Source organism: Macaca nemestrina, chromosome 10 (genome assembly GCF_043159975.1).
Source record: "Macaca nemestrina isolate mMacNem1 chromosome 10, mMacNem.hap1, whole genome shotgun sequence".
Taxonomy (NCBI): Eukaryota; Metazoa; Chordata; class Mammalia; order Primates; family Cercopithecidae; genus Macaca; species Macaca nemestrina.
In genome coordinates this window covers 1,242,219-1,253,331 of record NC_092134.1, presented here as the reverse complement: position 1 = coordinate 1,253,331, position 11,113 = coordinate 1,242,219, and the positions used below count along the sequence as shown (strand labels likewise).

The 11,113-nt window shown below is 47.9% G+C and overlaps 2 non-coding genes across 2 annotated transcripts; one reads left to right on the top strand and one right to left on the bottom strand.

Moving 5' to 3' along the window:
* Nucleotides 1–345: 345 nt before the first annotated feature.
* On the bottom strand, nt 346–451 carry LOC112428167 (U6 spliceosomal RNA). The gene has a single exon (XR_003020072.1). It is a non-coding gene; the product is annotated as a U6 spliceosomal RNA (small nuclear RNA).
* A 10,286-nt stretch (nt 452–10,737) lies between these two features.
* LOC112428162 (U6 spliceosomal RNA) lies at nt 10,738–10,841 on the top strand. The gene has a single exon (XR_003020069.2). It is a non-coding gene; the product is annotated as a U6 spliceosomal RNA (small nuclear RNA).
* The last annotated feature ends 272 nt before the right edge of the window (nt 10,842–11,113 follow it).

Here is an 11,113-nt window from a genome sequence, read left to right as displayed (position 1 = left end):
CTGAAATGGTGGCTTTTTTTTTTTTTTTGAGATGGAATCTCGCTCTGTTGCCCCAGCTGGAGTGGAGTGGCACCATCTCTGCTCACTGCAACCTCTGCCTCCTGGGTTCAAGCGATTCTCCTGCCTCAGCCTCCCGAGTAGCTGGGATTACAGGCGCCACCACACCCGGCTAATTTTTGTATTTTTTGGTAGAGACCGGGTTTTGCCATGTTGCCCAGGCTGGTCTCAAACTCCTGACCTCAGGTGATCCGCCCCCCTCGGCCTCCCAAAGTGCTGGGATTACAGGCATGAGCACTCACACTTGGCCAAAAAATAATTTTTTAATATTTATAATTTTATTATTTTAAAAATATGGAAGGCTTCACGAATTTGCATGTCATCCTTGCACAAGGGCCCTGCTAACTCCTCTGTGTCACTCCAATTTTAGTGTCTGTGCTGCCGCAGCCAGTGCTGTGTAACTATCTCTCTCTTGCTTTCAAAGTCTTTTGATTATCACTTCAGTGAAACAAACGACTATTATTTCACAGTGACCTATGATCACCTTTCATTCAATTGTTTTAAACCTTTTGACATCTTTAGCAGCTTCTCCAAGAACAAAATTCTAAATTAAGTTTTTCTGACCTAGGCTTAACTTTGGGATTTTCTAGTTGGGCCCTAGGAGAGCCTTAAAAACTTATCTCTCATTTTGTTGAGGCATTAAATGACTAGGCTTATTTAGTAAATTATGTGAGAGACACTATCAAATAATAAATTACATTAGACGTTCTTTCAGTTACAGTTATGTTATTAATACAAATGTTTCATGGCTGGGCGTGGGGGCTCACACCTGTAATCCCAGCATTTGGGGAGGCTGAAGCGGGCGGATCACTTGAGGTCAGGAGTTCAAGACCAGCCTGGCCAACATGGTGAAACCCCATCTCTACTAAAAATACAAAAATTAGCCAGGCGTGGTGGCACACGCCTGTAATCCCGGCTATTCAGGAGACTGAGGCAGGAGAATCACTTTAACCCAGGAGGCGGAGGTTGCAGTGAACCGAGATCGTGCCACTGCACTCCAGCCTGGGCGACAGAGTGAGACTCCGTCTCAAAAATAAATAAATAATGTTTCAAAATTGTATAAAACTTAAAATCTAATATCATTAGTCATAATTTTAGCTGTTATAGTAAATCTTCTTTAAAGTTATATTTATGTAAATATATTAATGTGAATATCCTACAGATTATGTACAGCTTATCAGTCTGATGGCCCACGTGAACCGTAGAGATCCGTCATTCCACACTCTTCATTTACAGCGATCTGCAGTGTTGAGAGGCTCCAGCCATCACACTCACTCATAGGCAAGTCCCTTAAAACCTGATTTCCTGCCGGGTGTGGCAGCTCACGCCTGTCATCCCAGCACTTTGGGAGGCCAAGGTGGGCGGATCACCTGACATTAGGAGTTCGAGACCAGCCTGGCCAACATGGTGAAACCCTGTCTCTACTAAAAATACCAAAATTAGCCAGGTGTGGTGGTGGGCACCTGTAATCCCAGCTACTCAGGAGGCTGAGGCAGGAGAATCGCTTGAACCCGGGAGAGGGAGATTGTAGTCAGCCAAGATTGCGCCGCTGCCCTCCAGCCTGGGCAACAGAGCAAGACTCCATCTGAAAAAAAAAAACCTGATTTCCTGCAGCAAAAATGAAATGACTCAAGAAATTACCACTGGCAGAGAACAAAGAGGGTGGAGAAGTGGATGTTTCACACAAGTCACACAAGGCCAGGCTCAACGTAGAAACATGGAAAAATACAGTATCTGAGGCCAAACTAACCAGGAGCAAGTCCTAGCGACAGCATTCACTAGATACAGAACTATGGGCACGGCGCGTTTGTTATTGTTCTATGATAAAAAACCTCAGTGAGGTCAGGCACAGCGGCTCGCGACTGTAATTCCACTGCTTAGGACGGCCAAGCTGGGAGGATGGCTCAAAGCTAAGAATTCAAGACCAGCCTGGGAAACATAGCAAGAGCCCAACTCTAAAAATAAAATTTAATTTAAAATTAAAACAAAACAAAACTTGGCCAGGCATGATGGCTCACACCTGTTATCCTAGCACTTTGTGAGGCTGAGGTAGGTGGATAGCTTGAGACCAGGAGTTTGAGACCAGCCTGGACAACGTGGCAAAACCCCATCACCATAAAATTTAAAAAAAAAAAAAAAAAAAAAAAAAGAGCAGGATGTGGTGGTGTGCGCCTGTAGTCCCAGCTCTTTGGGAGGTTGAGGTGGGAGGATTCCCTGGGTGACAGAGCAAGACCCCATCTCAAAAAGAAAAAAAAAAAACTTAAACGCGTCGTTGGGTAAAACTTTCAGTGTAACGGAAGGAAGACATGCCACGCTGGAAATGAGGTTTTCCAGGCGCTCCACTCATCCTGGCGCGGGGCTCAGGCTTGGCTCTGCCACAGTCCACACCATCTCCTCAACACAGAACGACGACAGGCCCCGGCCCGAAGCCTGCACAATCTCTCAGCCAGAGCTCCTTTCACAGGCACAGGTGGTGGGAGTTGACCGTCCACTCAGCGTCCCAACAGTCTAAGGAAGGCGTAGCAGCGTGGGCTCCACGGCAGGTGCAGTGAGGTAAATCACACTCGCCCAGGCTCCCCCATTCGTGGTGACAGAAATCCAAGCGTGGGGCCATTTAAAAGAGTAGTCGTGACAGCTTAGGAAGGAGGATCTGAAGCTTTCTTTGTTTTCTCCCTGGCAATATCTTTAGGGGCTTCTCCAAGTTTCTTGCTGAAGACATGTACAGGCCTTAATGAGGCTGGTCCACCACAGTCTTCCGATTCGAGGCACAGTAAGTGGCCCCTTTCTTTCCTTCTCTGCTTGACTTTTCCGGATTCCAAAGAGTGTTTGTCAAACTTCCGAAAAGATGATGACTGATGATTTTTACAAGGATGTGAACCGTGAAAAGTGATCCCATGCCCCGCAGGATGGGGTTTCACACTGACATTGCTACAGACCTACATTAGGTGGCAACAGCCCTGAACCCCCAAAGGAATGGAACAACATACAAGACAGGATTGTTTTTGGCCGGGCGCGGCGGCTCACGCCTGTAATCCCAGCACTTTGGGAGGCCGAGGCGGGTGGATCACGAGGTCAGGAGATCGAGACCATCCTGGCTAACACGGTGAAACCCCATCTCTACTAAAAAAATACAAAAAAAAAAAAAATCAGCCGGGCGTGGTGGCGGGCGCCTGTAGTCCCAGCTATTCAGGAGGCTGAGGCAGGAGAATGGCGTGAACCCGGGAGGTGGAGCTTGCAGTGAGCCGAGATTGCGCCACTGCACTCCAGCCTGGGCAACAGAGTGAGACTCTGTCTCAAAAAAAAAAAAAAAAAAAAAGACAGATTTTTTTTTTTTTGAGGCAAGGTTTCGCTCTTGTTGCACAGGCTGGAGTGCAGTGGTGTGATCTCGGCTCACTGCAAGCTCCACATCCCGGGTTCACGCCATTCTCCTGCCTCAGCCTCCTGAATAGCTGGGACTACAGGTGCCCGCCACCACGCCCGGCTAATTTTGTATTTTTAGTAGAGACAAGGTTTCGCTATGTTGGTCAGTCCTCAAACTCCTGACCTCAAGTGATTCACCCTCCTCAGCCTCCCAAAGTGCTGGGATTACAGGTGTGAGCCGCTGCGCCTGACCTTTTTTTTTTTTTTTTTTTTTAAACACTGGGTCTCACTCTGTCGCCCAGGCTGGGGTGCAGTGGCACAATCACAGCTCACTACAGCCTCGGCCTCCCAGGCTCAAGTGATCCTCCCACCTCAGCCTCCTGAGTAGCTGGGACCACAGGTGTGCACCACCATGCCTGGCTAATTTTTGTACTTTTGTAGAGATGGGATCTCACCCTGTGGCCCAGTTTGGCTAAAAGCAGATTTTAAAGAGCAGTAAAGGTTTTTAAAACTTAATTGGTCTTTTGAACCAAAGTCCTCCCTTCTTCAGGCTTCTCTAGGTCATCTAGCACTTTGGTTGTTTGGTTAAACTGTCTTCATCCAGCCTCCTCAGCAGTCGAGCCTGGGCTCCTTGGCCCCATAGGCAGCTGCCCGCACTCACTCACTGCTCCACCCTCCCGCAAGGCCTCCCCAGCCCTCCCTTTTAAACTACCTGTAGTTTAAAACAGTTTGGTAAAGTAAACTTTTGTAAACAAAGATGAAAACGTTTGCTTTTTCTTCCTACTGATTTCTCCAAAATTCAAACTATTTGTGAGTACTCTTAGGACAATATGATCATTTGCATTGGTCCAATTAAACTCCATTCTCTCTTTTTTTTTTAAGACTGAGTCTCATTCTGTTGCCCAGACTGGAGTGCAGTGGCGCGATCTCAGCTCACTGCAACCTCTGCCTCCCGAGTTCAAGCGATTCTCCTGCCTCAGCCTCCTGAGTAGCTGGGATTACAGGCACCTGCCACGGCAGTCGGCTAATTTTTTTAGTTTTTAGTAGAGACGGGGTTTCACTATCTTGGCCAGGCTGGTCTTGAACTCCTGACCTCAGGTGATCCGCCCACCTTGTCCTCCCAAAGTCCTCGGATTACAGGCACAAGCCACCACGCCTGGCCCCACATGGTCAAGACACTGACTAAAATGTGATATTTGAAAATGTACACAGGGCCGGGAGCCCTGTAAGGTCCTCTGAGCTGGCCACACTATGGTCAAGCCATCCTGACATTCCCCCACCCTTGTGATAATGTACATTGTGATATTCCCAGTTCTTGTGAATGTACTTTGTAACACTCCTCCCTCCTCTTGTGACAATACACGCTCGCCGCCCTTATGAATGTACTGTGTAACATCCATCCCCTGCCCGCAAAAAATTGCTCCTAACTCCACCGCCTATCCCAAACCTATAAGAACCAATGATAAGCCTACCACCTTCGCGGACTCCTTTCTCAGACTCACCCCCTTGCACCCAAGTGAATAAACAGCCTTTTTGCTCACACTAAGGTTCAGGTGGCCTCTTATACGGACGACGCACGTAACACCTACATTCTTCTAGATTCATCTAATCTTTCTTTCTTCCATAGAATTACTAAAAATGGAAACTTCTCTGTTCCTGAAGTCCTATCAGCTAAAACTAGATGAATTCTCCAAAAGCAGCCTTGCGTCTGATGGGTGGGCCACACAAAAAGTTCACAGTACCCCCTAATGCCATAATCAGAGACATTCAAACTGCAAACCAGGTTGCGAATCGGACGTTTCGTGCTGTAGACGGCTTTCCCCGGATGCCAGAACAGGACTCCTGTCACGACGAGGCTCTTACCCATCTCAGTGCCCACCTCTTCCATGGGGCAGGACACTGGTGTCGCTGAACCTTCACGATCCATGGCTTCTGCTGGCAACTCCACAGAACCTGACCCAGGAGATCCCTTAGTCCCGGCTGGTTAAGTAAGGAAATGCCTGTGCTGTTGCTGACACCACGTGCTGCACCTGGAGAAACTCCTCTGGGAAAGCTGAGACCCACATGCACAAAATAAGAAAACAGGTCACAGGGTCGCAGCTGGTCTCACCCACCCTGTGGCCATCTGATTTATTCCCCTGGTTGCCTTTACGCCTGGGTTCGTGACTCAAAGCCATTATGCAAACTGGGATTGCCACATTACTATTAATTTTACCTTGTATTTCCCCTTTTCAAGCTTTGCGTTCGTTCCTTGTTAAATTTTGAAGTACAACTCCTAGCAGAATCATGCTGGCCCAGCGTGTCAAGATGGCAGCAAGAGACTCCAAAGCAGAAAAAATTGAACTCAGTAACGGGCCCCAGGGGGACTTAGCCCGGGAACCACGCTCTCCAAACCTCTCTTTTTTTTTTTTTTTTTTTTTTTTTTTTTTTTGAGACGGAGTCTCGCTCTGTCGCCCAGGCTGGAGTGCAGTGGCGCAATCTCGGCTCACTGCAAGCTCCAACTCCCGGGTTCACGCCATTCTCCTGCCTCAGCCTCCCGAGTAGCTGGGACTACAGGCGCCCGCCACTGCGCCCGGCTAATTTTTTTTCTATTTTTAGTAGAGACGGGGTTTCACCATGGTCTCGATCTCCTGACCTTGTGATCCGCCCGCCTCAGCCTCCCAAAGTGCTGGGATTACAGGCGTGAGCCACCACGCCCGGTCCAAACCTCTCTTATTGCTCAACTGTGGCTAAAAGGGTTTTGACATTGACTCCTAGTCACCACCCACAGTAACCTCACCCAGTGTGCGGCAAGACCAGCAACCAGGACATCCCCAGGACATCAAAACCTAAGTACAGGGCCGCACGCAGTGGCTCACACCTGTAATACCAGCACTTTGGGAGGCTGAGGCGGGCAGATCACCTGAGATCGGGAGTTTGAGACCAGCCTGGCCAACATGGTGAAACCCCATCTCTACTGAAAATACAAAACTTAGCCGGGTGCGATGGCGGGCGCCTGTAATCCCAGCTACTCAGAAGGCTGAGGCAGGAGAATCACTTGAACCCAGGAGGCGGATCGGAGGTTGCAGTGAGCCAAAATTGAGCCACTGCACTCCAGCCTGGGTGACAGAGTGAGACTCCGTCTCAAAAAAACAACAAAAAACTAAAAAGCTAAGTACAGAAAGACTGATCAGTGATGCCTGAGAAAGTTTTTTGTTTTTTTTTTTAAACAGAGTCTCACTTTGTTGCCCAGGCTGGAATGCAATAGCACGATCTTGGCTCACTGCAACCTCTGCTCCACCTCCCGGGTTCAAGCAACTCTCCTGCCTCAGACTCCCAAGTACCTGGGACTGCAGACGCACACCACCATGCCCAGCTAATTTTTGTATTTTCAGTAGAGACAGGGTTTCACCATTTTAGTCAGGCTGGTCTCAAACCCTTGACCTCAGGTGATCTGCTCGCCTCAGCCTCCCAAAGTGCTGTTATTACAGGCATGGGCCATCTCGCCTGGCCTCTTTTTTTTTCGAGACAGTCTTGCTCTGTCACTCAGGCTGGAGTGCAGTAGTGCAATCTCAGCTCACTGCAGCCTCTGCCTCCCAGATTCAAGCAATTCTCCTGCCTCAGCCTCCAGAATACCTGGGACCACAGGCGTACACCATCATGCCTGGCCAATTTTTGTAGTTTTAGTAGAGATGGGGTTTCACCATGTTGGCCAGGCTGGTCTCAAACTCCTGACCTCGAGATCCACCTGCCTTGGCCTCCCAAAGTGCTGAGATTACAGGCATGAGCCACCACATCTGGCTGCCTGAGAAAGATCTCCATCAAAGGGGGAAATATGGCCGAGCACAGTGTCTGACACCCGTAATCTCAGTGCATTGGAAGGCTGAGGCGAGAGGATCTTTTGAGGCCAGGAGTTCACGACCAGCCTTAGCAACATAGTGAGACCCCTGCCTCTGCAAAAAAATCCTTAAAAGTTAGCTGGGTCTGGTGGTGCACACCTGTGGTCCTAGCTACTTGTGAGATGGAGGTGGGAGGATTGCTTGACCCTGGGAGGTGGAGGCTGCAGTGAGCTTTGATTACGCCACTGCACTCCAGCCTGGACAACAGAGTCCCCTCTCTCAAAAAAAAAAAAAAAAAAAAAAAAATTGCCTGGGTGCAGTGACTCAAACCTGTAATCCCAACATTTTGGGAGGCCAAGGCAGGAGGATCCCTTGAGCCCAAGAGTTTAAGACCAACCTGGGAAACATAGGGAGACTCCATCTTTATTTATTTTTTAAAAATTTAAGAGGCCGGGCACGGTGGCTCATGCCTGTAGTCCCAGCACTTTGGGAGGCCGAGGCGGGCAGATCAAGAGGTCAGGAGTTTGAGACCATCGTGGCCAACATGGTAAAACCCCGTTTCTACTAAAAATACAAAAATTAGCTGGGTGTGATGGCGCATGCCTGTAATCCCAGCTACTCAGGAGGCTGTGGCAGGAGAATCGCTTGAACCCGGGAGGCGGAGGTTGCAGTGAGCTGAGATCACACCGCTGCACTCCAGCCTGGAAAATAGAGCGAGACTCCATCTCAAAAAATATATATATTAAAAAATATTTTTAAAAAGGGGAAATAGGAAAGTTTTCAGAAGCAAAATGGAGTTATTAGTGTAAAAATAAAATCACCTGACAAATAGAGCCAGGGAAGATTATGAAGGGAGGGTTCTCAGCCTTGTATGCCTGATAAAAACTACCACAAAAGAGATGCAAAAACCACAACTTTGCCCAGAAAATACTTCTGCGAGGAAATCTGCCCAGCGACGGCCTGTCCAACCCTGGACTGGCATCATCTTGTCATTCATCCTCGTAGCCAAGGACAATCATTTCAAAACAATTATGTCATCCTCATTTTCCTTTAAAACCCTTTTTCTTCCTTTTCCCTCCTTAATATACACACAGTTTACTATGGCACACATATTCCCTCCCAAATAAATATCCACATCCTCTAGAGAGCCTCTTTCTGTTTCATATTTAGGTTAGGAGGTTCTAATTCCATTCTCCAATACAAGGAACTCAGGGCCAGGCACGGTGGCTGTAATCCCAGGACTTTGGGAGGCCAAGACAGGAGGATCACTTGAGCCCAAGAGTTTGAGACCAGCCTGGGCAACCTTGTTCCTACTAAAAATACAAAAATTACCCAGGCGTGGTGGCATGCACCTGTGGTCCCAGCTACTCAGGAGGCTGAGGTGGGAGGATTGCTTGAATCCGGGAGGTTGAGGCTGCAGTGAGCTATAATCACGTCACTGCACTTTGGCCTGAGCAACAAAGTGAGACTGTGCCTCAAAAACAAACAAACAAAAGCAAACCAAGCAAACAAAAAAACACAAAACAAGGACTGGGGCAGGAAACACACAACCTTATAGTTGCAGAAAGTAAGAACGTGCTCAACACAAATAAAATCCCCAGTCAAGGGCGGGGCATGGTGGCTCATGCCTGTAATCCCAGCACTTTGGGAGGCCGAGGTGGACGGATCACCTGAGGTCAGGAGTTCAAGACCAGCCTGGCCAACATGGTGAAACCACATCTCTACTAAAAATACAAAAAATTAGCCGGGCGTGGTGGTGGGCACCTATAATCCCAGCTATTCAGCAGGCTAAGGCAGGAGAATCATTTGAACCAGGGAGGCAGAGGTTGCAGTGAGCCGAGATCGTGCCATTGCACTCCAGCCTGGGCAACAAGAGTGATACTCTGTATCAAAATAATAACAATACATTTTATAAATAAATAAATGTCACATGAGATCCAGACAGGGCCCTTGCACAGAAAAAAGGACATTAGAGAAAAACTCAGGGAACCTGAATAACATGCGGATTGTGCTTAATGACAATGTATCATTACGGTTCATTCACTGTGACCAATGGACCATGATGAGATAAAATGTTAATTACAGAGGAGAGTGGGTATAAGGTGTATGGGCACTTCAGCCATTATGGAAACAATGTGGCAATTCCTAAGAAATTAAAAATAGAACTGCCACAGGGCCCAGCAGTCCTTCCCCTGGGCCTGTACCCAAATGAATCAAGCTCACCACCCATCTAGGTGTCCACACTCACACACGTCCACCACAGCACTACCCACAGCGGCCAAAGCGGGGAACCACCTGGGCATCCATCAGTGGCCGGACAGATAAGGAGAATGTGGTGTATATGATCACATGGAGGGAGATGACGGACTATTGTTCAGCCTTAAAAACAGATCCTGCATTTGCTACATGGATGGACTGGGGGTCACGATGCAGCAAGACAAGCCAAACACAGAAAGAAACATCACAGGATCTCACAAATATGCAGAATCTTAAAAATAAATAAATAAGTAAAGGCAGGGGTATTGGGTGCGGTGGCTCACACCTGTAATCTCAGGATTTTGGGAGGTCAAGGTGGGAGGATCACTTGAGCTCAGGAGTTTGAGACCAGCCTGGGTAACATAGTAAAACCCCATCTCTACAAATTTTTTTAAAAATTAGCTCAGTGTGGTGGTGTGCACCTGTGGTCCCAGCTATCTGGGAGGCTGAAGCGGGAGGATTGCTTGAGCCCAGGAGGTCGAGGCTGCAGTGAGCTGTGGTCGTACCACTGCACTCCAGCCTGGGCAAGACAGCAAGAAGCTGTCTCAAAATAATAAATAAATAAAAAGGCGGGGATCAAATATATAAAGACAGAATAAAACAGTGGGCGACAGGGTGAGCCCCTTCAAACGGGCTTGTGTGCACCTGAGGGCTACAGAGAATAATTATGTTCCAGGTGTTTGCTAATGCGTGGATCACGGCTGCTCTGACTGTGGGAGGAAGACAGGTGCCTGTGAGATGATGCAAAACTCACCTGTTCCACTGTGGTCACCAATTTACTGCATATACGCACCCTACAACACCACGATGTACACCTTAAATGCACACAATAACATTTATTTTTAAAAAAGATACGTGGGGCCAGGCGCAGTGGCTCACACCTGTAATCTCAACACTCTGGGAGGCCGAGGCAGGCAGATCACCTGAGGTCGGGAGTTCGAGACCATCCTGACCAACATGGAGAAACCCCATCTCTACTAAAAATACAAAATTAGCTGGGCGTGGTGGCGCATGCCTGTAATCCCAGCTACTCAGGAGGCTGAGGCAGGAGAATCACTTGAACCCGGGAGGTGGAGGTTATGGTGAGCCGAGATTGTGCCATTGCACTCCAGCCTGGGCAGTAACGGCAAAACTCCATCTCAAAAATAAAAAATAAAAAGATACATGGGAACTTTCCTATATTTATAGTTTTTCTATAAATTTAACTTCTAAAAATTTAGAACTTTATTTTTAAAAAAACAACAGACTGCTCACTTCAGCAACACCTATCCTAAAACTGGAATGACACAGAGATTAGTGTGGCCTCTGCACGAGGATGACACAAAAATTCATGAAGTGTTCTGTAGTTTTATATTATAAATAAAAATAAAAAATAACACACACATACAAAACCGTGCCTCAAAACATGTCATCTAGGGGCTGGGTGCAGTGGCTCACGCCTGTAATCTCAGCACTTTGTGGGGATGAGGTGGGTGGACCACCTGAGGTCAGGAGTTCAAGACCAGCCTAGACAACATAGCGAAACCCCATCTCTACTAAAAACACAAAAATTAGCCGGGCGTGATGGCGCATGCTACTCTGGAGGCTGAGGCAGGAGAATCGCTTGAACCCGGAGGCAGAGC